Source organism: Helicoverpa zea, chromosome 10, assembly GCF_022581195.2.
Source record: "Helicoverpa zea isolate HzStark_Cry1AcR chromosome 10, ilHelZeax1.1, whole genome shotgun sequence".
Taxonomy (NCBI): Eukaryota; Metazoa; Arthropoda; class Insecta; order Lepidoptera; family Noctuidae; genus Helicoverpa; species Helicoverpa zea.
Window position 1 is genome coordinate 3,055,876 of NC_061461.1, and position 27,105 is coordinate 3,082,980.

Genomic DNA, 27,105 nt, shown 5'->3' on the forward strand with positions numbered 1-27,105 from the left:
AACATAACTTAGGATAAGTATCCCAGGTAAAAGAATTACAACGGCACGACTTTTAATTTTTTGTTCTCAATATTATATTTTAGTGTTCCAATTTCCCAACCCGGGTTTGATTGCATAACACGTTAATGAATGTACTAAAATAAAAACGCACTCAAATTACAGTGTAAACCATAACTAGTGGGCCAGTAGAAGCATCAACAACAAACTGTAAACTGTATTTTTTTTGTGATTATACACCGTGACTTTTTAGTCGTCTTACAAAGGTTGTCCACTCAATCTATCCGACATAAAAACATTACCCTCCTTCTTTGGCAGTCGGGTAAAAATACCACTAGACACGATCATTAATTTTATAGCCGTACTTAATTAAGATAATAGGTGCAAAGAAAAATACTGAAAAAAGTGTTTACGTATCAAACGGTAGAAAGTAGGTACCTTCCCAACGCGCCGCGCTCCATTGATACAAGATTCGGGCAGCGCTCACAACAGGGTGTTCTTATAATCTACGTCATGCATCATAATAATGAATTATTTTTTATTTTTAAATTATTCAAATCTCATAAATATACTTTTTTTTATATGAACGTTTACTAGTCATTGGATACATGAAGTGGGCTGCCGTTGTAAGACGACTAAAAAGTCACGGTGTATTCAGAAACATAAGGTAATTATCACTCACACGTCGGTTCTTTTCAATTACTTTTCATATAACCAAAATACCTATACAAGTTGTTGATTTGCATCCGTGCAAGCATCCGAGCAATATTTCAGGAGGTTGATAAAATATTTAAATAATCGATTGGAATTACAGAAGACGGGAAATAGCTAATATGCGCTGCTTTATTTTGTAATTTTAATGTCCTAGTATTTCAGAAGTAACCCAATTTTATGAATGAAAGGAGAATGAGAATTTTGGGCTACCTCTCCTCTAGCATTAAGTGATACTTCAATAGAAAGTTTATTTTATGTTGAGTATTTTCTTGTATTAGTGCTACTGTCATTTGTTAGTATTATGGGAGTTAGAACGTGTTTAATAAAATAATAACTACGTCTCAAATCTGCTGTAAGTTATATAATGTATTTATAATCAGTGGAAGGTGTATTAATAAGAAAAGTTGCATTTGGACTAGGGAAATGGGGTTATGGAAGACAGTATACATGCTTGTCTTTTGGATAGCTTCATCTAGAACAGAGCTTAAAAAAGTAATATTGATTACCGTGGAATAAGTAAAGTAAAAGTACTTTCATATACTTCTCTTATATATTCCTCTTATGTACTCCCCTTATGAACTCTCTTATGTATTTATCTTATGCACTCCTCTTACATACTCCTTTTATGTACTCCTCTTATGTACTCCTCTTATGTACTCGCTTATGTACTCCTATTATGTTCTCTCTTATGTACTCTCTTACGTACTACCGTACTCCCTAATGACTACTGTTATATACTCCTCTTATAAACTCCCTCATGTACTCCTCTTATATACTCTCTTTTGTACTCCTCTTATGTATTCCCTTATGTACTCTCTTATGTACTCCCTTATGTACTCCTCTTATGTACTCTCTTACGTACTCTCTTATGCACTCTATTATGTGCTCTCTTATTTACTCTTCGTATTATCTCCTCTTATGTTCTCTCTTATATACTCCTCTTATGTAATCCTCTTATATAATCTCTTATGTACTCCTCTTATATACTCTCTTTTGTACTCCTCTTATATAGTGTCTTTTGTCCTCACATTTTTATTCTATTTACTTTGTTAAAAAACATCTTTTTTTTTTTGCTTATTTATCTTTTTTCTTTGTGTTATACGGCATAATATATTAACCAGTATATTAACGCATTTCTTTTAATGTGATTATGAACGACACACCCGATATATTGAACACATTTTATAAAAGCTTACATACAACACATAAATCAGAAGATTTTTGCTCTACAAAATAAGATTCTTTGTGAAATCGTACACTTACTCACTTAGCAGACTATTTCAGACCTAGATTTTCCTCGCTATCTAATGGTTTCGCTAAGAAAAGCTTTGAACACTGTTTACGCGAAGGGTCTAAGATTACCACGTTTATAAGAATCTCAGTCACTATTTATTTTAGGAAAATAATCGTAGCTGGAAAGCTTTAGTGACAAGGCTTAGTTAATAAAGAAAGTAAAGAAATACATGATAAACTATCCTAATAATCCTACTTGTCCTACTTCCTACTATCCTACTTCCTACTAATATTATAAATGTGAAAGTTTGTGAGAATGTATTGATGTACGTTTGTTATTCTTTCACCAAAAAACGGCTGAACCGATTTGGTTGAAATTTGGTTTGGAGATAGGGGATACCCTGGATTAACACATAGGCTGCTTTTTATCAAAACACCATGTGGGCGAAGCCGCGAACGGAAGCTAGTGTGTAATATAATAGATATTATTAATAGGTATGGAGCGTATCTCCCCTTCAGAATCCGATACCTAGCAGTCTGATTTCTTTTGTAACTTTTTACTAGCTACTGCTACCGGTTTCACCCACGTCACATAGAAACCACTCCGCCAAGCTAGATAAAAAGTACTTTATTGTCTTTCTTGATAAATGGGCCATCTAACGCTGAAATAATTTTCAAATCGGTAGTTTCTTAAATTAGCGTATTTAAGCAAATGTCTCCAGATTTTACTTTAACTTCGTAGACATTATTAAATGAAGCTTTCTTTCCAATTTTTTGGGAATCCATTTAGTTAGAGTACCTAGTAATCTTACACGCGTTTGACTAAACTAGAAATATATCATACCTATTAAAAATTTTCCGAATGAAAAATCAAATAGTATTTTGAAGAGGCTTTTAATCTTGGACGACTGAACGGCTTCGAACATTATGTTTTACTTTCACGTAATGTCGATAAAACTATTACGACCCGTTTATACCTTTACTTATCGTTCAAAACGTGATAACATAGAACCTCCTTTTTTTCTTTATTAAATACTCTCCACGTGCTGGAGAAAAAAGTAAATAATAATAAATCATTTCTTTCGGACCCAGTCCATACAAGGTACACAAAGTAAAAAAAAATTGCGTAAAATAATAATTATATTCACAAAGCAAAATAATAAAATAAAAAAAAAATACAATAATTCACAATAACGGTTTCGTTTTTTTTTTTGAGCTGATACCGTTAGTTATTTTAGTGATATATTTTAGTCCCTCATCATATTATAACTAGATTATTCAGTAACTAAATAATTAATGCATGCACTCAGTGTGAAAATCGTATTTCAAATAGCCTAATTCAATTTCCATATCTAAGTGACAAAAAATAGGTGCTGCATTTAGTACAGGCACATAATATCATTAGTTATTGAATTAAAAGCCGGCCAAGTGCGAGTCGAACTCGCGTTCCGTACTGGAGCAAAAATGAGCAAAAAAATCACTTTTGTTGTATGGGAGCCTCCCAAAATATTTATTTTATTCTAGTTTTCAGTATTTGTTGTTAAAGCGGCAACAGAAAGACATCATCTGTGAAAATTTCAACTCTCTAACTATCACGGTTCATGAGACACAGCCTGGTGACAGACGGACGGACGGACAGAGGTGCGAAAGCAATAGGGTCCCGTTTTACTCTTTGGGTACGGAACCCTAAAAATTATTATGGAAATTACACCAATAGTGAATATGTATGTGACATTGGCATACTTTCGAAATAATTAAAATTGCAAAAGCATGTTTTGAAGTTGAAGAATGATAAACGATCGTTTAGAAATCAACTTATAACAAACTAGCCGTTTTCCAGCGGTTGTTTTTTTTAAGGCAATATTTTTATAACAAAAACAGTATCAGGACATAAATACTTCATTCAACTTACAACTTAATAATTACAAAAAAATGTAAAAACTTACAACCAATAAACGCATCACAACGACAGAAAATAATGCAGCAATGAAAACTAAAACCTTTTTAGACAAAAATCTAGATAACCAAGTAACTAAAACCATACAGGTAAAAGAAAAATACGCTTCAAAATCCAGGTCTGAAATCTTATACAAGACATCTGGCTTCTCTAAACAGATCCTTGCATGTTTTTAACTCGAATTTCTAGAAAGAAGCTCATAACAATGCATGTATGGTCCTTTGCAATTGGCTTACAGCAAAAACCGTAGACGTCTCTTATGTACGACGAAAAACATCATGTTAAATAGGAATGGGTACCTACTTTTATATATATTTGGTTAATTTAGCTGTAGTAAATTAATTACTTTGCATCATAATAATTTACCTTTTAAACAAAAGAATAGGTTATAATAAGCTTAAGCGTGTCAAAATGTGGTATTGTTAATTTAAAATAAATATAACAATCAAAACAAATACATTAGGTACATGTTCAAACAACGTTTTTTTCGTTGAAATGTACACGTGCATTGAAAAACGGTAGAGTGTGCTTAATTCAACGCGTTGATTTCAGGAATTTCTCATTTATTGGGGAAAACAATATGCCACTGTTTAGTGTGTGTCTGTTTAGTCCACACAATTCTAGTGAAACTACGCGCAAATTATAATTTAACATAATTAATAAAAAAATTGGCTAACACAATTATTTTCCATGTTGGTTTTAAACTATTATGTCAGTTTAACACTTGTCTAAAAAAATGACAAATTATGACGTTGAAATAAGGTCATCAATAAGGCATTTTGTAGCCACACTTTTTGTAGACAAGTGTTTGACACGTGTTTAAGTTTTTGTAGTAAGACCATTATAATTTACTTTGTGTTAACGAAGTTTAAGCTCAGACTACCGCAAGACTATTAACCGTTTAGCTGTTATTTGGACGCTTTAGACTCTTAAAAGGTTAGCGCAAGATATTCAAGGGGCTGTTTGTGTTGTTCCTCGCTGGACTACGATGCATGGACGCATACAACGTGGACGGTTTAAGACTTAGTGCAGACCCAGCTGTCAGACTTAAAGCTTTAAGTAATTTGCAAATGCCACTTGTATGCTGCATGACGTGTAACGACGATAAAGTGTAAGTTCTCTTGAAATGCACTGATACTAGTAAATGGAACACCATTCAAAAACTACTGGACTTCGCCCATACGTGAAATTACCAGTAAACCTGTAAAAATAAGTAATAGGTAATATTTTTGCTGTCATTTTCACATGTAATAAAAATAAAAATTACATAATTAATTAATAAAAATATCATAAAAGTTACCTTTACACCGTATCAGGTATGTGTAACCAAAGCTAAGTTGACCTCGAGAAAGGTATCAAGGTATTATTTTTGATTTGAATACAACTAGTTATTGAACTTTAAAAATGCGAACAGGAAAAATTCTTTATATTTTTTCCAAAAACCTGATTTTTCGAAGTCTATAAACATTCTCAGATGGTTTGAATATTTTTCTTATTATTATAAATACAGATTTGATTACCAATATAAAATAAACAGTAATATCATGGTCGTTCTTTGCAAAGTCACTCCTATTTAATTCGATTCACGTGATTGGTTATTAAAAATGAAAACCTCTAAGTAGGTATTTAATATGAGTTAAGGCATATAATAATATCGTCTCTATAAAAGCAAAGTCGGTATCCAGAGGTTGCACCTTTATTTATTTAATCCTAAAAAGATATATCTAAAACTTTTACTCAATTTTGAACCTAGCGATATCTCTGGGAAATCCGCTAGTAGGTACGAAAGCGTTGTTAAGGAGTTCCTTAAATTATATTTTTCTTTCACTGCTATGCCTGAAACGGTAGTCATAACATTCTATGTAGCTCTCTTTATACGAATGAAAGAAGCTCAAACACTAGTTGCTGTACAAGGATGTGGAGTTCCCCTGGTTCACTGTCGCCGCTGTCTGTCGAATTGAGAACATCCTTCTTATTAGGAAGTCGATTAAAAATAGACTCTTAAGTTAGGTCCAGTAATAACATCCGTAAATATTGTTACAAAAACCTAAGCACTCACAAAAAAATAGGATTAGATCCGGACAGATATTTTGGGGACTAAGTACCTACTCGTACAACATATAAGGATCGATAACAGGTAATAACCAGTTTTTTGCATCTCATGAATTAGCTCTCAAAACAATTACTGACGGAAAATCATAATAGGTATAATCGAATTATGACATAGAAAATCGACATAGTATATAAGTAAGGTCAAAGCAGGTAACTGTTACTCTTTGTAACGATATTTATATAAATATATATAGAATGATGGTATAATGTATTACAACGGAGATACTTGATACCGGTTCGTGGTACTTTCCCGAGATCGTGTGTATTCTGCAATTCTAAAATACTCAAGTACAAGTCAAGATCATTTTTATAGGAGTTGGAATTATAAAATACTTATAACAACTAACCTCACCTTGATCACTAACAGAATTGGAATAAAAAAAAAAACTTATCTATATTTAGTTATTAATTAGCTGAAGATAACTTAAACCAATATGTGATTAGTAAAAATGGTTTAAACAATGCATGTTTAATAACCTTATTTAAATCTTTTGTTAATATCTGGAGCAGTTGACTATTGTTTATCGGAGGAAAACTCATTTTCCTGTTTCATAATTTAATTAGCATAGAATCCCGTTATATCAGCTAGTAGTTACTGTAGTAGTATACCTACAGGAAAGTTCGCAAAGATATGAACCACTATATATATTGCAGAATAACTCACAATTTTCATTCAAGTACGAATCTCAAAACCTGACGGCGTTTAAAGCATTCGCTTACAACCTGTTGTCAGTCATTTGTTTACTCGGCGCCGCTAAGCAAGGTCGTATCGACAATGTGCCGAACGAAGTTTGTGCTCGTATTCCTGTGCCTAGTACACCTCGTGCAGCCGAGGAAGTTGTACTACCCCAATCCAAACGACCCTTCTGCGATTGTCTTCGAGGGTCCCACAAACTATGATACACGGAAGGCGTCGGAAAACGAAGTTGAAGAAGATGTTTTAGACCCCACCTTTGTGAGATTTGGTGAAATTGGCGAAGGCGAAGTAACGTCAACGCAGCCTCCTGAAAACGTTGATTCGGGGTTTTTCTTCCCAGACGATTGAAATGATGAATTGAAGTTTTAAAGTGATTAAAACGATAGACAAGTTACCAGTGAGATAATCATGACAAACATTGAAGATACGTGAGTGTGTGTGTTCGAAAACAAATGAAGATTTGAAGATTCTTGCGAGTGCCATAAAATGATGGTTTAATATTTATATAAATAGTAATATAAGTTATTTATTAAGACGTATAGAAAATCAGTGATTTAACTATTTACTTCATTATGTAAATACATGAGTGAGATAAGACCGTGAGCATAGACATTGGCTTTAATGTTTAGTATATAATTTAAATGCGCGTGAGTGGCGTGGTTGTTATAAAAAGGTCGAGTAGGGTTACCAAAATAACTTCAAAAGTTCGAAAAATATGTGCACGCTTATGAAAACATGTGTAGAATGCTGTAAGACATACAGTCCTATATTTTTTGAGACAAAAATCACCGTTGCCATGGTTACGTATTAAACATCAATTACGCCTTCCTACTGAGTTCTGTTAATGACATTGACACTTTACCGCGAAACAACATTAAAATTAATCTCGCAAACAAGGTTCGAAACTGGTTTTGGGTTTGCACTTAGAGTATTGTAATACTTAGCAGTTACGAACAGGTTTCTTGAACAATCATAATATTATTATGTTCATTATGACTGGAGTTTTTAGTCGTGATTTGAAGATGTTATCAACCTTCGTGACGCGATGTTTGAAAACAATGTAAAGGTATTACTCTACTATGTATGTGTCTTGATTAAGGATTGAATAAGCATGCTTCAAATATTATTGTTATAATTTGCTACAGGAATATCTTCTAAATTAAAAAAATACAGTGTCCCTAAAATCAACTTCTCACAGTTGCTCGCACAAATTCATAATATACATAATTATGTATAATAAAACTCAAGGGTTATTGCCCTTTGACAAAAATGTGAATTTGCAAACGAGTTGGTTGAATTGAATTAAAGTAAATTGTTCGTTATGAAGTAAAAAACTAAAGTTCTATTTATCTTATAAGTTTTTTGATATTTTCAAATGCAAAAAAATGTCTTAATCTTTAGTCTGATACAAATGAATAATGAATAATATGGAGGCTTCGTCTTTTTTATGATAATTCATATTATTATTTTTACGTCTTAAATCTTAAACGCAATAATGTAATACCTTATTAATTGACAGATTCCAAGTAACTAATAAACATTATTGTTCATGTTCCAATGAAAACAAAAGTATTGTACGTGATAGTCCACGCGAAAAAATACCTTATGGGCGTTGGCACTTACGACATTTTGTTTTTATAGTCTATCAACTCGTACAATTTTTATTTTTAAAGGGCTTAAGCACCAAAGTCCGTAAGGTACTTTTTACTTTTTTTTTTTACTTTTGTCATGGAATGACACATGTGTATGTTTTCCTACATGTCATAAATTGTCGTTAATAACAATATGATTATCACAGTTTTATATCGATGTACATAAAAAAGTATAATACAAAATCAATTAATGTAATGTTCAAACTAATCGTTTCTTATTAAGGGTAATTTGTGCTCTCGTAATATGGAAGTTAAGATAATCATGTTAAAGTGCTTTATCGCGTGACACGTGGTGCTAATGACGAAACCTATTGGTGCACGATCGAAATATGAGATAGTATTAATTACTGTGGCTTAGGTTATTATTCTGATGTTATAATTTTCTGTGTACAGAGGCGTACCTGCTAATTCAAAATACTTACTTGTTTATTATTTTTCAATATAATTGTCGATGAAGTCATTTTAGGAAAAAACCTTTATAATGTGCATTTTATTTCTTGGCTTTTATCATTTTTTTAGTCTTGGCATAATTGGCATATAATCTAAAGAACTTACAATTGAAAATTGTATTGATTGATTTCTGACGGTTTATATACCTATTGATAGAGTATGACTTGTATATAAAATTGTGTACTGAATAATCTAGTATTTAAGAACATTGTGAAGTATTCAATTAATTAGAATAAGAAATAAACATTTGTAATGAACATGGACTAAATAAGGACGACTGATATTTTTAATGAAATGTAAATACAAATATTTTCATATACTTTTCTTCTGTTTTTTTTTTTTATCCTTCTACAGTACTTAATACCTACTTATTTAATAATCCTTCTTATGTTGCGTTTAAAAGGGTTCGTCTTAGGTCATATATTTCACATTTTGATAACAGTAGAAGCACAACTGGCTATTGCTATATGCACTTTGTTATAAAAAATTAGATACTTGGAATTTTCATAAAACTGCCCCATGTATCACAGTATACTAACGATAATAAAAACCAACACACACCTAAAAGTAGTCTTACATACACAGCTTAAACCTAATAAAGAGCATCAAAAAATTGGTCTTTACCGCTGTCACTCAGTTTAAAGTACTCAAAAAGCTACCACCATTATTGGATGGCAATGCTTAATCGTTGTAAGAAATAAAAAACCCAGTGTTAGGTTACGGAAGCCAGCTTTTGTCAAACAGGTTGATAAACTAAAAAAAATATATAATAGGTAAAATACCTGAAATATCGATCGATATTTTATACGATAAAGATTCAACGTGTCTCCCATGAAATACTTTTATGTTCACTGCAAAACCATAAAACCAGTAGAGCGTGAACAATGCACGGAGAGCGGTTCTACTTGATCAAGCTGCTAAGAAATTGGTTTGTTCTCCAGATAATTTTAACGACTTTAATCCATTGAGCTAGATCAGTTACGAAGAATACTGGAATTTTTGCAAGAAACCTTTTAGTTAAACGAAGACTTTAATAGTTTTTAGCGTCTGAGCTAGACTGTGGAAACTTTTTTGATCAGTACGTTATAGATGGAATGCAAAATTAAATTAAATTGGAGTTTTGTTTTTCATTTTGTTTTATATTTAGAAGTACAAAAGGTATTTTAAAAAGTTCAGCAAATGCTACTACTACTACCATAACACTGAGGGTTTGTTTTAAGTTCGGGATCATAAACCCAAACTAACAAACGTAGAACTGGTTCGGTTGGGCGCCATTTAGGAAGCTGTGTGGAATATTTGAATCGTCGACCACACAATCCTTTAGACCTATTCGTTTAACAGACAGACAAGCACGAGTAAACGTTAAGTGAATTGACTCCAGCCTTTAACTAGCGCGTACCTACTACCCATAATGACCTTTAGAAGTAAAAAGTGGATACTCACCTAGGCTGGTCCATAAATAAGTTCAATGTCACTCGGTGTGTACTGTAAAAGGCTATGCTCGCACTGGCTCGCAGTGCTTTTCTAGCAAGTAAAATTCGCAACGAGGAATTCCATCAGAAAACTTAAGTGACCGGCATTGCCCGTAGAATTACCATGGCGAAGTGGAACTCTTCTGGCCATGTCTGCGGACGGACAGTCGATGGAACAGAGATGATTTGGACTCGACACCGCCTTTTGGCAAACGTAGTGTAGGATATCCTGTTGTACGGTGGACTGACATTTGAAGAAGGTTCCGGGCAGTTAACGGATGCGGGCTTCATATGACCGGGATGGTTCAGTTCACCAGAAAAAAAATCTCAGGAAATAAAACAGGAAAATATGCTTAATAATTGTATTTTATTTAAATGTACATATAATGATAATAAATATCAGTCGTCCTTATGAAGTCCATATTCATTGAAATGTTCTGTTCTTAGTCTAGTGATTAAATTACATTAAAATGTACAAGAATAATATAAATAAGTATGTTGAAAACTAATATCAATTGTACACATTTTATAAAAACTATTTACACACATTACTCATTACCCACCTATATTAGTTTTAATATTGAGACATTATATGGCACTGGTATTAGATATATTACAATGGAATCGTCTAAACTTAATTTACACACATTTGCACGCTATCGCCGATTTGTCATGATCATCTCACTGGTAAGTTATCAGTTATTTGAATCACTTTAAAATATTTAATCCTCCGGGAAATAGAATCCGGAGTCAAACTGTTTAGGAGCTTTCTTTGGAGCAATTTGTGGAACACCAATCTCGCCGAATCTTACAAAGGTGGGGTCCACAATATCTGTTTCAATTTCGTTTTCCGAAGCCTTCCGAGTTTCATAGTTGGTGGGTCCCTCGAAGACGATTGCGTTAGGGTCGTGAGGGTTGGGGTAGTACAACTTCCTCGGCTGCACGAGGTGTACTAGGCACAGGAATACGAGCACAAACTTCGTTCGGCACATTGTCGATACGACCTTGCTTAGCGGCGCCGAGTAAACAAATGACTGCCAACAGGTTGTAAGCGAATGCTGTGATCACCGTCAGGCTTCGCGATTCGCACTTGAATGAAAATTGTGAGTAAATCTGCAGCATATATAGTAGCCGTTATCCCAGCGAACTTTCCTGTAGGTACTTTTGTGAAATGAATCATTGATAGTTAATTAATTTATTTTTATGATAACGGGACGCTTTGCTAATTAAATGACAAAAGAGGAAAATATTGCGAATTTTATGAAATCTTGTGATTTGGATTTCATTGGCTGCATCAGACGTTGATAGAAGATCCACATGGATTTACAAACAAAAAAAGGTTATGCTTATGATTCATAGTTGAACGATCTTAACGGTAATTTTCAAAAACGATGAAAATTCGCAATTTCGGGAAAGAACATGTGCAGGTGTTGCTACATATATCTTGCACCTTGCACCCAAATCTCGATTTTTGATTGATTTATAGAATCAAAAAATATTTATATGACAATATTTTTGAGAATGTTATTATTATACCGTGTTAGTTTTATACTAATCTGTTAAAAAAGTCGTGTTGGCCTAGTGGGTAAAGGACCAACCTCTCAAGTGTGAGGGCGCGAGTTCGATCCCAGGTCAGGCAAGTACCAATGCAACTTTTCTAAGTTTGTATGTACTTTCTAAGTATATCTTAGACATCATTGGCTGTGTTTCGGATGGCACGTTAAACTGTAGGTCCCGGCTGGTATTGAACATCCTTGGCAGTCGTTACGGGTAGTCAGAAGCCAGTAAGTCTGACACCAGTTTAGTCAGGGGTATCGGGTTGCCCGGGTAACTGGGTTGAGGAGGTCAGATAGGCAGTCGCTTCTTGTAAAGCACTGGTACTCAGCTGAATCCGGTTAGACTGGAAGCCGACCCCAACATGATTGGGAAAAGGCTCGGAAGATGATGAGTTTTATACTAATCTGAAGTGTTTATTTTTAAATAAAGCAGGGTTTGTTTTTTTGGGGTACGTTTAGACATTTTTTATTACCAAAGATTAAAACATAAGTGGTCATTCAATGTTGTTGGCAACTGCACGTAATCTTAAACTAAAAATTATTTATTTAGGGAGTAATCTTGAATCTTGGTAAATTATGCCTAAACATTTTTTTTTTAAGTATACAGTCTTACTGATAATGTATAAACATCTTGAGTAGGTAAATAAAGAAGTTCAATTTCAATAGGATTAATAAAAGTTTTACAAAGCTGCCCGGAGTCTGGAAGTTGGCGATTCATCTCCGTGCCTAGGAAAGCGCGTTCAGGCGTCATCCCCTTTTGTGAACTAGAAAAAGTTGTTACAATTTTGTGTCAGAGTATTCAGATTTAAGAAAACTCCGACACGGAGCTTGTTAGATGATCAAGCTTACGGAAAAAAGGGCTTTTCAATAAAATAACTTCTAATACTTCATTTGGCAATCGGGCAATGATTTTCACAAAATTTTGTTTAATTCTTTATTAACTAAAAACGCGTTCGCACGAAGTCTCAATTTGCTAACTGGAGAGATTGAAACAATGAGTCGTACTTTCTAACTGGATAAGCACGTGTTCTATAGAATGATCTCCCATTTGTGAATTTTGAGGCAGTCTTTTGGCAAATGGGTAAAAAAATGCATGTGTAACCCCCCACATAAGTACACTCTTTTTCTCTGATCTTACTCATGCAATGGTTCATCCAAGCTACAAGCAAATGAACTGACTTACTGGTGACTTAGAAATGTAATTATATCAAGTAGCTTGCGTGAGTAGTATCTAATACTTCGTATTAAACTTATATTGTTAAGTATATAATATTCATGAACATATGAATAAGCATTTTATTTAGCCTGAACGTTTTTTGTGTATTTTTTTTTCTATATATCTATCTATTGAATTAGTTATAATATGGTTTCACCAAATCGTTTTTTTTTCAATATCGCTGTGCTAGTATGGCACCAGGTGGACTTGTAGACTGCCTGAGTTAACTCAATATGAGCTGATACGAAGCGAACATAAATTCAGATATTTGGTATAAGCCGGAAATATTGCAAAGAGGTCATAATGTACTAGTTTGCACCTGGATAGATGTCTACAACTTTTACTGCCTAACCATTACTGTGAAAAAGGGTGATGAAAAAGAAACTTTAAAATTAAACAGAAGAATATGCAAAATCATTGTACTTTATTTAAATACACACTTAATCCAAAATATAACGTAATCCTGTTATTTTAAATAATATAATAACTTAATACTCTTAAATGTACTTGATAAAACAATTTTGCTTTGCATAAACATTACTTATTATTTTACAATCACTAACAAAATTACTAGACAGCTTACAAAGTTTAAATAATAACTACATTTTATGGCACAAGTAGAAGAAAGATCAAAACTTATAAGGACTAAGCACCACCCAGACGGTCCATTAAATTGCACAATATGTAAAAAAATATCGTACAATATAAATGGTCGCTAAAATCTTGAGCAATTTTGCACGATACTGTGCAATTAAATTGACCGTCTAGTCTAGGCTGACCCCTTACACACACATTCTCACATTAATTTATAAGATTATCTCACAGGTAACATATTATCACTGTTTTCAATTACGCGAAAAGATTTTATCATCAGGGAAGTAAAATCCACCGTCCTTTTCTTCAGGAGGCATCACCAGTGGAACTTCAGGAATTTCGTTTTCCGAAGACTTTCCAGCATTCGTGGGACCATCGAAAGTGATGGCGGACGAGTCGCCAGTGTTGAAGTTACTTGAAGAAGGTTTATCGTCGGGGAAATAGAATCCTTCGTCTACTTTTTTAGGAAGCTTGGTCGGCGTTTGCGGAACTTCATTTTCCAACTTTCCAAACTTGCGTTTGTAGTAATCCGTGGGTCCAGTATAGAGGAGTGCAGAGGGGTCTTCACGGTTGTATTGGTACAAATCCCTCGGATACACGAAGTGTACCAGGCACAGGAACAAAAGCACGTACATTGGTCGGCACATTTTCGATACAAGTGTACAAATGGTCTCGAATAGTACTTCACACCGTCAGGCTTACTGATTCGTAATTGAATGAAAATTGCTCGTTACTCTGCAGTATATATACTAGTAGAAATCCCAGAAAATTTCCTGTAGGTACATTGGCTAAATAAATAAATCACAGTTATTATTTGTAGGTACTTATGATATAACGGGACGCGTTGCTAAAATCAATAACAAAACAGGAAAATTGTGTTTGTCTAAAAACCCCATGCATCAAGTACCATGTTGCACCAAAAACGACTGGATATTCCTAATTAAGTATAATCAATTTGTAAAACAATAATAAATTCTGTTTTTCATAATTAAAGTATGAAACAATTTTGACTAATCTTGATCATGACTTAGGTAAGTACCTAATTGCCGAATATTCACGAAAGTGCCATGAACATGCAGTGTTAAAAGATATTTTACCATTAAACTTCTGTACCAAAAGTACTAAACTGATTTAAATGAAAGAAACCTACATGATTCCAGAGTCTAGAGACTGAAAATTGTAATGAGGGTTAGTATGGCCCATTATCATTTACATCCTAAAATAAACCTCCATGTATGATTTGAGTCTTCCAACACTTGCAGTTTCTAAGTTATAAACGAATCCATTTAAATCGATTATTATCATTTCTTATTCACACAACGACTGCATCGGGAGGCAATATTCCAAATGATGCAAAAATGGTTGTTACCTGATATCGATTCATCAAGTGATTTACATATTCGAGGACAAAAACTTAGTCCGGACCTAGTCCCAATTTTTTGTGATAATAATATTATTCTTGCGGATGTTGTCACTGTACCTATTAAGTGCTTAATTATAAATGGAGTCGCTATTCCCCACGGTTCCATCCGTGTACAACAACAACTAATCTATGCACCCTTAAAAAAATAGGTAGCTTATGTTTATCTGGAGACCAAATCTTATTTAAATAGGAGTTAGCACAAAAGCGCGATAGACAGACAAAAAGTTTCCTTTCACATTTGATTTTATTTATTTTATAATACAGATTTTTATCCATTTATCCTTCCTTTATTGTAGGTAGTTTAAAGGATATATTCTAAACTTTCTTCTCGTAAACTCTTCAAATATTTTATTGAAAACAGCTGCAGGAAAAAAGGAGGTTCTATTCGTATGCAAGATTTATTAATTTGTCAGAATAATCGGATGGTGACTACAAACTTGAGTCACAGTTCAAACGGTATAAATCTTTGGATATTTGAAAATTATGTTGCAAGTTTCTGCAATAAAAGCATTTTGATGTTTTTGGGGTCCAATGGGTATCGTGTGATCGTGTCAATTCTTCAAAAGTCTGAGCAACAATACGGCTAAGCGATGTGGATTTATGACTACAACTTAATACTGACGTTTGATACCTGTAGCTATACAAAAGCTGGGTTGCTGGTCAAATTATTTGTATAGTTCGTCTTAACTAAAGAAGGGTTAACACAATCAAACTGAATTCAACACTCACCTTAAAAAAATACTACAAAAGACAACAGTCTAAGGTCAATGACTTATAACGTATCAAACATAAGGGAACAACTATTGCCAAAGGAACCAAAAAAGTTGTTCGCAAGATTACCTTCCCTGTTCAGTGTCGCAGCATCAATTCCTAATACAATGGAATATAATCGAGCATTGATAAATTATGTTTTAATCGAATCACATTTTTCATAATTGACGTACGGCTTGGCAGATTGCAAAAGATTTTTATGGATTTTGAGAGATATGCGGAATAAACATTATATGATGTGAGTCATGGTCATTCTTACGCAGCTTATTAATAGTTAAAATATTACACGCATAGGATACATTTCTTCATATTGAGGTAGTGCCTTAACTGCATAATTGTACAAAATTTCATCATTAGTGACAGGAAAAGGTAATTAATATAGGTAACACAATTCAGCTAAAATTGATAACGATTTTGTTTGTTGTCTGTGATACTCTAAAGTCTAATGCATAACCTGAAGGCATTACTGTAAATTGTATCAATATCTGTTCAGTGGTTTTTGTCTAAAAGATTAACGACACACGTCACATTAATTGGATTAGCTAATGAGATGTGATTGAACTGTGTCTAGGCGACCTTGTATGGGTAACATAATTCAGTTCAGTAACATGTCTTTTATGATTTTTTCTCCGAATCTAAGGCTAGATTCGACGAAGTAGTATCAATAGGTAAGCGAATAAAATCCGGTATCGTGTCACCAATTAAATATTTTTCTCATTACGTGGGTTTCGAGAAAAAAGACACATGTAGACAAGGATATATGAATCAGAGTTAAGAAATACTAGTAATGTGATTTTCTAATAATATATTATTTACCACGAAGTCACAAGATAATATGCAATGCTATTTTTATCGAATCAACGTTAGTATATGATTGTCCTATCCTTTATCGTATCCTATAAGTGTGATCCTTTATAGAAAACGAAATCAGTAGATCATTAGTTGCGTTTGTGATTTACCTTTTATAAATAGGTTTAGAATATTAAATTATTAATAACTTTTCGTACTGAGTGATAAATGCACACAATAAAATACATAATACAATTACCTTTAATTATGATTCTAAAATAGCTACCTATGTATTGTTTTGGTTTTGAATATGACAGAATATCTGAAACAATGTTATTTTATTAGATAATAATATGTTTTGTATTGTATGTATTATGATCTCCATATGGGTTTCTACTAGACAGGGATTTCTACTTAACAATATTATAATTGGTGTAGGTATTATGTAGGCAATGTTTGGTATCTGATAAAATGTTTATATGTATAGATAAAAACATTTGGATTTGTAATAGACAACAATTAATTTATTAATAAATAACACTTGTTACCCTTTTCAATAGGTAGATACCTACGTGATTTTACAACATTGTTAAAAGTTTATACGTATTATTCATTTATGCGACATTCCAGAAAATTGTTGAAAACATTCAAACCATACTTTACTCTTGAATGAATTTTACTTGAAATAGAAAAGTAACTGATTGATTATTTTCAAATACTTCAAGACTATACAGTCATTAAAGTTATCTGGAAGTACTCAGGAAACAATAAAAAACTTTACTACATCGTTACTGCATTAAAGGATGATGGGCAATTTTGTATGAACCCTGGCCTGATAACCAATAAAGTTCAAATGTGTATTAGCTTATTACTTATACCCCACAGTTACCGAAATTAAACAGTTCATGTCAAGAATCTACCGGAAATAAGTACAGTCGGGCACAAAAGAGTTATACTTTTTGCACCATTTTTTTTCCGAAAAATTAATTCTTTAGTAAAAAAGTTAATTCTATGTTGTATTTTCGACAACTTGTCACTCGTTTAAATAATCGTAGGGTAGACTAACAAAATAAAACAGTTGTAAATAAGCATAATTCTTTAAATAATGAAACAAAACATAAAAACTTTTCCTTCTACCACCGTATACTATTTCTATTATTGAAGATAGCATTTTCTCGTCATGCGGCACCAGGATAGTCGGCCCTGGGTTGTTGATTATTTGATAATATACAAATAGTAACCAAACGGGTGATCAGGTCCGCAAGGAGATAAAGCCCTTTTTGGGTTTAGTTGAGGCTCTTGGTTATAAACCATTTGAAACTACCAGCACAAGGTCAGCGTTATACGTCCACGTCGTTAGCTGAATCAAGATATTTAAGTTGTTTTTGAGCTTCACGGAGTTTTCATCATGTGGCACATCAGGCTTGTTAGCCAGGACAGTCGACAGACATTAGTGATGATGGATTGATCCCAGTACAACGTGACATGACCATTTTTGAGAACTGGATAACATGGTACCTCCAATTCCACAGATTAATAAGGATAATACTGATATATTATCCATGCCAATAGATGATGTCTGTGCAAGTACTCACGATTAGTATTTGTATTAAATGGGTTATGAATTTGACTGAACCGATTTGAAAAATCTGTCAGTGATGGGAAAGCTACGTTATCTCTGGAGAAGTAGGCGATGTTTTAGGTGTCCTAAAAAGTTAAGAAGTCATTTATTCAAAATACGACATAACAAAAAATGAAGCTTAGGGTATAAGCTATCATTTGATATGCGAATCGTTTTTATTGGTTATGCCGTTTAGACTCACCAGAACGGCGGAATACGTACACCATACGCTATAAATACTACCTGCTCAATATTTTTTTTTTTTCAATAAACTTGGAAAATATGGGCGCAGACACCTTCTGTGATATGTCCTGACTAATATGGACAGTAATATAATGCACTTAAACATCGCTCCCATACAAAATGAAGTGGTTCAAGTCCATAGGCTGTCCTATGCTATCAGGTGTTATATCTTCGTTCTCCGGTGGTTTACAAGGTTTTGCCCATAACAAAAAATGAAGCTTAGGGTATAAGCTATCATTTGATATGCGAATCGTTTTTATTGGTTATGCCGTTTAGACTCACCAGAACGGCGGAATACGTACACCATACGCTATAAATACTACCTGCTCAATATTTTTTTTTTTCAATAAACTTGGAAAATATGGGCGCAGACACCTTCTGTGATATGTCCTGACTAATATGGACAGTAATATAATGCACTTAAACATCGCTCCCATACAAAATGAAGTGGTTCAAGTCCATAGGCTGTCCTATGCTATCAGGTGTTATATCTTCGTTCTCCGGTGGTTTACAAGGTTTTGCCCATAACAAAAAATGAAGCTTAGGGTATAAGCTATCATTTGATATGCGAATCGTTTTTATTGGTTATGCCGTTTAGACTCACCAGAACGGCGGAATACGTACACCATACGTTGTAAATACTACCTGCTAAATAATCTTTTTTTTTTCAATAAACTTGGAAAATATGGGCACAGACACCTTCTGTGACCCGTTCTGACAGTTATTGACAATAATAATGCACTTAAACATCCCTCCCATACGCAATTAAGTGGTTCCAGTCCATGGGCTATCCTATGCTATCAGGTGCTATATCTTCGTTCTCCGGTGGTTTACAAGGTTTTGCCCATAACAAAAAATGAAGCTTAGGGTATAAGCTATCATTTGATATGCGAATGGTTTTTATTGGATATACCGGCCAATTTTACCCATCATCCTTTATCGTCAAATAAATTACAAAAAAATACGTTTTAATGTTTTTTTTCTTAATTTATGAAAATGGCCTCTACGTATTTGGAAGGGTGCCAAGATAGTGCTGCACTAAACTGTTCAAGTTTCATAGTTATGACCGTACCATGATTCTCTATAGTAGTTACTAACGACCGTTTGATTATACTGATGATGAATTAACCACTTTAGGCAAATTATTTGACTGCATATTTTTTTTTTTGAGGACTTAGTTTTGTCTGGCAGCTTAACGACTGACCAACAAAAATAATTGTTATACAACATTTAAAGTAAAAAAAAAAAACTCTTAAGTAAATTAAAAGTATATTCAATTACTATAGTAACAATTTCCTTTACACACGTGCATGAGGTACTTCACAGAAAGCCTTATTACACATTTATCTTTCTTAAAAAACAATTGAAGTGTCCAAATTGATGGACCAAATCGCAACTGTCAAACTTACAAAAAAAATATAATCCATCAACATTAAATTCCATTGACGTCTTTATTGAAAGTTTTCAACCATCTTTCAAAGTTTTACGAAAAAAACTTGACACTTTCTATTATAAGTTAAATAAAATTAATGACAAAAACATGGGTTTGGTTCAATTGAGCGTTGGTAATGTGACAATTGAAACTGTCCACCAAAATGAGACTGAAAAACGAACGAGGCTCAGGCGATCGATTGGAGAACCACCACACTACACCAAGTAAGTGGGATATTAATGCAACACGCATGCTCAGCCCGGTAAGTATGGACAACTAGCCTTTGTCTGGAAACGTATGTTTTCGCCAATCCAAATTGAGTTCCTAAGCAAGGTGGCTAACACTCAGTTCTGCTCTGTGTGGGAGGAGTCTAGTGCCCAGTAGTGGAACGACAAAAAGGCTGATGATGATGTATGTTGTTAGGCCGTGGCGACGCGGCAAGTATTCAATTTGGCCGTAGCATGGAATTCGGAAAGATGAGCGGAGATTCCTTAATACAGGTAGGTCAGGCGCCTTCTTCTAATACAAACACGTACTGTGGACATGACCAAAACGATCAGATCCCGCATTTTGGCACGCTACTTTCTTAGGAGATTTTTCGTTATGTCATCTCCGCTAGTCATTTTGTTCTCCCTGCGCCGTAGTAATGTGACAATTGAAGCTGTCTACGGAAATGAGAGGTTTGGTAATAAATTGGTGTGTGCCCCTACTTTCCCCTTGGCACCGCAAGCCATTATCCTTTAATCCCCATGTGTTCACCCCGATGAGAAAGGAAGGTTATGGGTAAGGTCGATGGGACGACCCTTATTAACTGAAATTGATTAAGTCAATTATTGTTTTTTTGTTCGTTATATCTGCGGTTTTTAGGTACCTACAATGTTTTGGTAAACGAGGCATGTAGGTACTAAAATCACCGCCTAAATTGTTTGATATTTACTTAGTATTTTTAAGTAATAATTTTATGTACTTTTTGAGGACAAGGGTAGCAATTCAGTAGCAGTTCATTCAATTCAATTTTACTGTGGAAGTAAAATAGTAACACGCTTAAGTAATCTATGCTCATGATATTAAAAAGCTGATGTGCTGATTTGCTTGAACGCGCTAATCTTAAAAACTACTGGTTTGTTTTGAAAAAAAAAAATATTTCGGTGTTAGCTACCCAAATTATCTGGGAAAGCAATTAGCACATTTTTGTCCGGGTAGTTCCAACGGGAAGCGGTTGGAAACGCTGGCGGAAGCTAATATTGATATTAGGATTTGATTTATCCTATTATCCTGTTTTCATTACTTTGATGTCGGAAATGTTAAAACATTTTGCGTCAGAAACTGATTCATGACAAAAATATCGGTTGGTTTAATTATATTTATTTACGTAATGCGTATCTAAATGCATTGGACATGCGTCAATACAATCCTGTTATATCGGATACCTGAGTACTTTCCTTATCACTGATTTCCTTAACAGTAAGTGCAATAGTACTTACAACTGTATACTTTTTAGTTCATGTCTATGTACCGATTTGGAACTACTGCTCATACCTTAATGATTTACAAGGTTTTCTTTGAAAACCTTGGTTTTCAAAGAAGTACCTAGTTATAATGGCGCGTATCCATGGTTTGAAAGCATATTATTTGCCTTTAAACAGTACAATTTTAGCGCTATTCAAAGATGATTAAGTCTTTTTTTATTATTGAAAATCTAGGAAAATTCATTGTATACCAATTAGGCATTAAAAGGCATTTCAGTAGAATAATAATTAGGTACTGTTTTTCAGTTGCAAACCAACCACAAAAATGCTGGGAAAAAGTTTGACGTAAGTACTTGACGGTCAACAACAAAATAATGATGTAAATAAACAGCCCCCCAATTTCCCTAGTTCAATTATGCACGTCAATGCTTCAATACTACAGGGTATTATCATCTTGTTAGCTGTCTAGTTACAGCTTAGTAACAGGCTGGAAACAGTCATTAGAGTTTACGTCACCATGACGACAACGGTATTGATTGAGGAAAGCTGGAGTAACCGCAATTGCAGTAGACGCGATGCTGTTTTGTTTTGATGAGGGCGAAAACAACTGAATGACGTGTACCTACGCCACATTTTAAGAGGAATGGGGGTAACTTAGGTGCAATAGACTTGCTCAACATTATGTACATGTTACGAATTGTGACTCCGTCATACATTTTTTCATAATTAATTAGACCAGTTGGAGATTGCAGGAACAGTTTTATTTTTCAAATCCAATTGCAATCTTGCACAAAGATTGCCATAGGATGAATATTTTTGTAAGTTCTAAATCCTATGCAACTAATCCACCAGTTTTGAGAAACGTGCATATCGCGTGAGGATGACTCAAAACAAGGCCAACTCTGAATGTCACGATGTAGTATTTTCTTATTTTTATCCATATTGAAACACAATCAACAAAGTGATAAATCAAATACTATATACCTGCACCTATGCTCATAACATACATAACATGATTTGAAGCTTTCGACAAAAATCTCCGTTTACAAGGCCATAGTCCTCCCAAATCTTTTATACTCGGCTGAAACATGGGTCCTCTATCGGAAACATATACGGGCGCTGGACCGATTTCATCTAAAGTGCATAAGAGACATTCTGAATATCAAATGGTCGGATCGGATTAGAAATACCGAAATGCTACGACGCGCGAATGTCTGCGGCATAGAAGCGTACCTGATGCGGCGACAGCTCAGATGGTGCGGTCATGTTTTACGCATGGATGATGATAGGGTGGCCAAGCGCATCTTCTTTTCTGAACTCCAGAACGGCAGACGGAAACAAGGTGGCCAGTTCTTACGCTTCAAGGATGTTCAGAAAAGACACATGAAAAGGTGCAACATTGATCCTCAGAACTGGGAGACAAAAGCCATTTGCCGCCCTGAATGGAGAGGCCTACTTAAAAATGCGATCAAAGATTTCGAAGAGCAAAGGAAATCCGCACTGGATGCGAAGCGTGATGCTCTTAAGGCTAAAACACCAGTAGCCATTCATTATAACTACGTGGACGGTATCCTAACGTGCAGCCAATGCTCGCGCACGTTTACACATAAAATAGGGTACTGCAGCCATCAAAGGGCGCATAGAAGAGCTGATCATCCTAGTTCTTCTCTCAATGATAACTGAAAGCAGTCACCATAGCCGAAATCGGCAGGGAAGTATATATGCTCATAAAATCTGAGAGCATTCAAACCTAAATTCTTGTTCTACTTATTATAAAATTGAATCTGGTAAAGATCTTTGAATTCATCGTCTGCTCTTTGCGCCCAACTGCGTCATCATAGTTAGTTCAAAGCTTTCCCGAACGTGGTTGTAACCGCAAAACAAATGACAGATGACTAACTGGCCTTTTTTTTCTAACGACGTAAAAAATCATCAAATGACCCCTCCCGCTGTGGGTTAGCAGCGGTGAGGGAGTGCTAGACTCTTACTGACTAAAAACCGTCGTGTTCCGTCATAGGCCTTTTATGTACCAGGGCCGCGGTATCTCTTTCGAACAACCCGCAGCCCATGACTAACTGGCCTAAGACCATCGTCATTCGAGTTCACCTGACCAAACGGCCTGTTGACCTTAGTACAACAATAAACATAATTACGCAATGTAAGCCGATTTAAATGTCGTCAGACTAAGGTCGTAAACTTAGGCTGGTGTTAGACTTATCGAAATGTCTTGATCTAACATCTATCTATTGATTACATTTGATCACTGCAGTTTTGTCAACTGTACTGGAAACCACAAGATTAAAAAAAAATAATAAGTACAAAAATCTAGTCAGAAGCCAGTAAGTCTAACACCAGTCTAACCAAGAAGTATTGGGTTGCCCGGGTAACTGGGTTGAGGGGGTGAGATAGGGCAGTCGCTCCTTGAAAAGCACTGGTGCTCAGCTACATCCGGTTAGACTGGAAGCCGACCCCAACATAGTTGAGAAAAAGGCTCGGACGATGGAGGATTAAAGACAAAAATCCGAGCTATTACTAAAGCTATAGGGAGGTACATCCGTGGCCGTGACTTTTAGAATAAATGCTTATGAAACTTGAGCTAAGATATTTGATAGGTGTGACACAATCCTTAAACACCAAAATATGGTAATGTCGCATTTCTTTCAATGTAAATCTCTTTGCATTTTTTATTTTGTTTTGAAATCTCTGAGAGATTTTCGAAAAATAAATACACTGTTGATCTGATTAAATATGAATTCAGTCAAGTATCTAGTGATTTGTTTATTTGCACTGTAAAGAGAATCTGTAATGTAAAGTATACTGTTTCAAAGTAAAATATGAGATGTGATATGACTTACATTAACAAAAGTGCAGCAATACATAGGTACTGTACCAGTACAGTTATCGGGAAAGGTGTCTGTTTATTGAGTTAAGAAAAGGGGTAATTTCTAACGTTGCACAGTACAATACCGCAACATACAAAGTAATTATCACTAAAGTGAAAAAATACATTAATTGGGAATAACCTTTATGAATTAAGAAAGGAAGGAAGCTATGCATTATATTACACTTTCGGGGGAGTCCCTGTTAGAAACCGTTGTACTAAGCTTCAAGTTGTAGGTACTTTTTTTTTTTTTTTAACGACGTCAAAAATCATCAAATGACCCCTCACGCTGTGGGTTAGCAGCGGTGAGGGAGTGTCAGACTCTTACTTACTAAAAACCGTCGTGTTCCGTCATAGGTCTTTTATGTACCAGGGCCGCGGTATCTCTTTCGAACAACCCGCAGCCCCGGCAGGCCTTGGCCCTGCTGGGCCCCGCTGGGGTTGCTGACATCTCTTTGAGGAGCGCGTGGAACAACGCGCGCCGTCGACACGGGTCTGTCGTTTAAGCAGACAGAGGGACGATGAGCCACCCGAACTCACCGCCCACAGACCCACGCCTACGGTGGCCGGGAGTCATCTCGCGACACCCGGCGCCCATGGTGTCTACCTGGTCCAGCGCGGCGGCCGGGATGAGAGGTGCAAACTCTCTGGCGTCCCGCCTCCTCCTTCTCGAGCATGACCGCTTCGCAGAAGGAGGCGACGGCATCCCATTTCCTCTCGCCCCGGACCATGGCCTGAACCAGGGCCGGACGCGAGAGGTCGCCGCCGCCCAAAGCCTCAACGAGGACCCGGTGGTGCCCTTCCCACGCAGGGCACTCCTGGACTGTGTGGTCCACTGTGTCTTCGGGGCTGTCCGCACAGTGGTGACACCCGGGTGCCTCCTCACGACCGATTCGATGCAGGTACCTCCCGAAACAACCATGTCCGGTGAGGACCTGCGTCATGCGATACGTGAGGGCGCCGTGACTCCTCCCGAGCCACTCCTCAAAGAGGGGACTTACCGCCACTATGGTGGCGTGCCCTGCACTGGGTTGCGATAGTCGCTCCCTCCAGGCCACCATGAGATCGCGCAAGTTGTAGGTACTCACCATGCAATACCCATTGACAGCAACGTTAAAAACATTCGTCTCAAATAAAAATATAACCGTTCAAAACAGACACAATACTACAAATTACTAGCAGTATTTCGGTGGTTTCACCTATGTCATAAGGAAATTACTCCAAACAACTGTACAGAATATAGCTTATCTTACTCGGGCATAGTCTAGCTTCCAAACAGTGTTGTTGTTATTAGCCTTTAGAGTGTACAAATGAATAGACAAAAAAAAAGATTGGTTTCTATTATATTAGTACAGATTAGTATAGATAACGAATATAATCACTGTTGAAGCTAAGAAATGCCAACATCGTAGCGTTGTAAATAAGATCCCATTTCGAACTCACGGAACATTCTTCCTTAGCAACAGTTTACGATAAAGTGGTTCCTATGGGCAGCCAAAATCAGGTTTTGAAAATATATGCAGGAACGTGTTTAACGTGGTAACATTGGTTTGCTTAGAAAGGTTATATTTCGAAAATGTAAAATATTCGAGATTCAAAACACGAGAGCATTGTTAATACGAGCTCTGTATTTTAAAATTAACTGTGTAATTTGTACTATCTGCATTGTGTAGGTACCCCTATAATTGACATAGCATGAAACAAATTACATAATTGTGAAAAAAAAAAACTTTTCTTTAACTTAAGGCATTAATTTTTTTATAATTTTTGACACGCACATCGGTAGTCTTTCTACTGAAATGTGTGTCTATTAAATCTCCATTGACCGCCCTTTAATCAAATATATCAATCCTCATGTATCCTCATACCTATCAAACATCAAAAAATAAATATTATTTTTCAGTCAAAGGCTTAATTTATGTGCGAATTACATTTATTGTTGTAAGTTTTTATCATTAATTGTGTAAGAACAAAAATTGCAAAAGGATTACTCAGACGCACCATTTACCGGAACTTGAGTCATAAATATAATAGTGGCCATTGCACCTAAAACCTTGAAAAAGATCGAGTAATATTTTTGACTGGCGTTGATGACTAAGCTAATAGGTGAAAAGAGGTCAGTGATCAGATGATTATATTTTGAGGAAACCTTAGCATAAGGAAATTGAGTTGGTTTATTAGTTACATTTTCACGCGGTTAAACAGCTAATATTGTGTTACTTAATAATATCAAATTATAAAATAAAAGTAATAGATGCACACAATAAATACCCGGAAAACAAAGAAACGGGAATGAATCCAGACAAATCAAATATTCTCAGAACACGAATTGAGTAAAGATTACAATGGAGAGACTGGTCTAAATATTGTACCTGTCTGATTTTCTATAAACAAACAATTCCGAGAACAATGCTTCTTAAACATAAAGTTTAATAATCATTGATGCAAAGTTAAAGAATATTAATACTTTTCCAATATAATATTTGCTATTTTGAACTGCTAGCGATTTCCCGATCATGCGAAAAATTGTGCGTACTTATAGCGTCGGCACGAATGCAGTACCTAAGTAGTGTGTTCGCGTAGGTACAAAGGACACCACATGGATTTCAGTGCAATATTATGTCACACATTGCCACATATTGGAGGAAGCTCGCCTGTTCTCGCCTTTCTTGTTTTTCAGGTGAACCAAGTTTGTTGTAATTTGATTTCACTGACTGCAAAGTACGCATATCTGCATGTCTACTTTAAGGTATATGTAATGACAATAATATACTGTTTTATTATTAAACTTACTTAGAAAAATACTTACAACAGCTACGTTCTTGC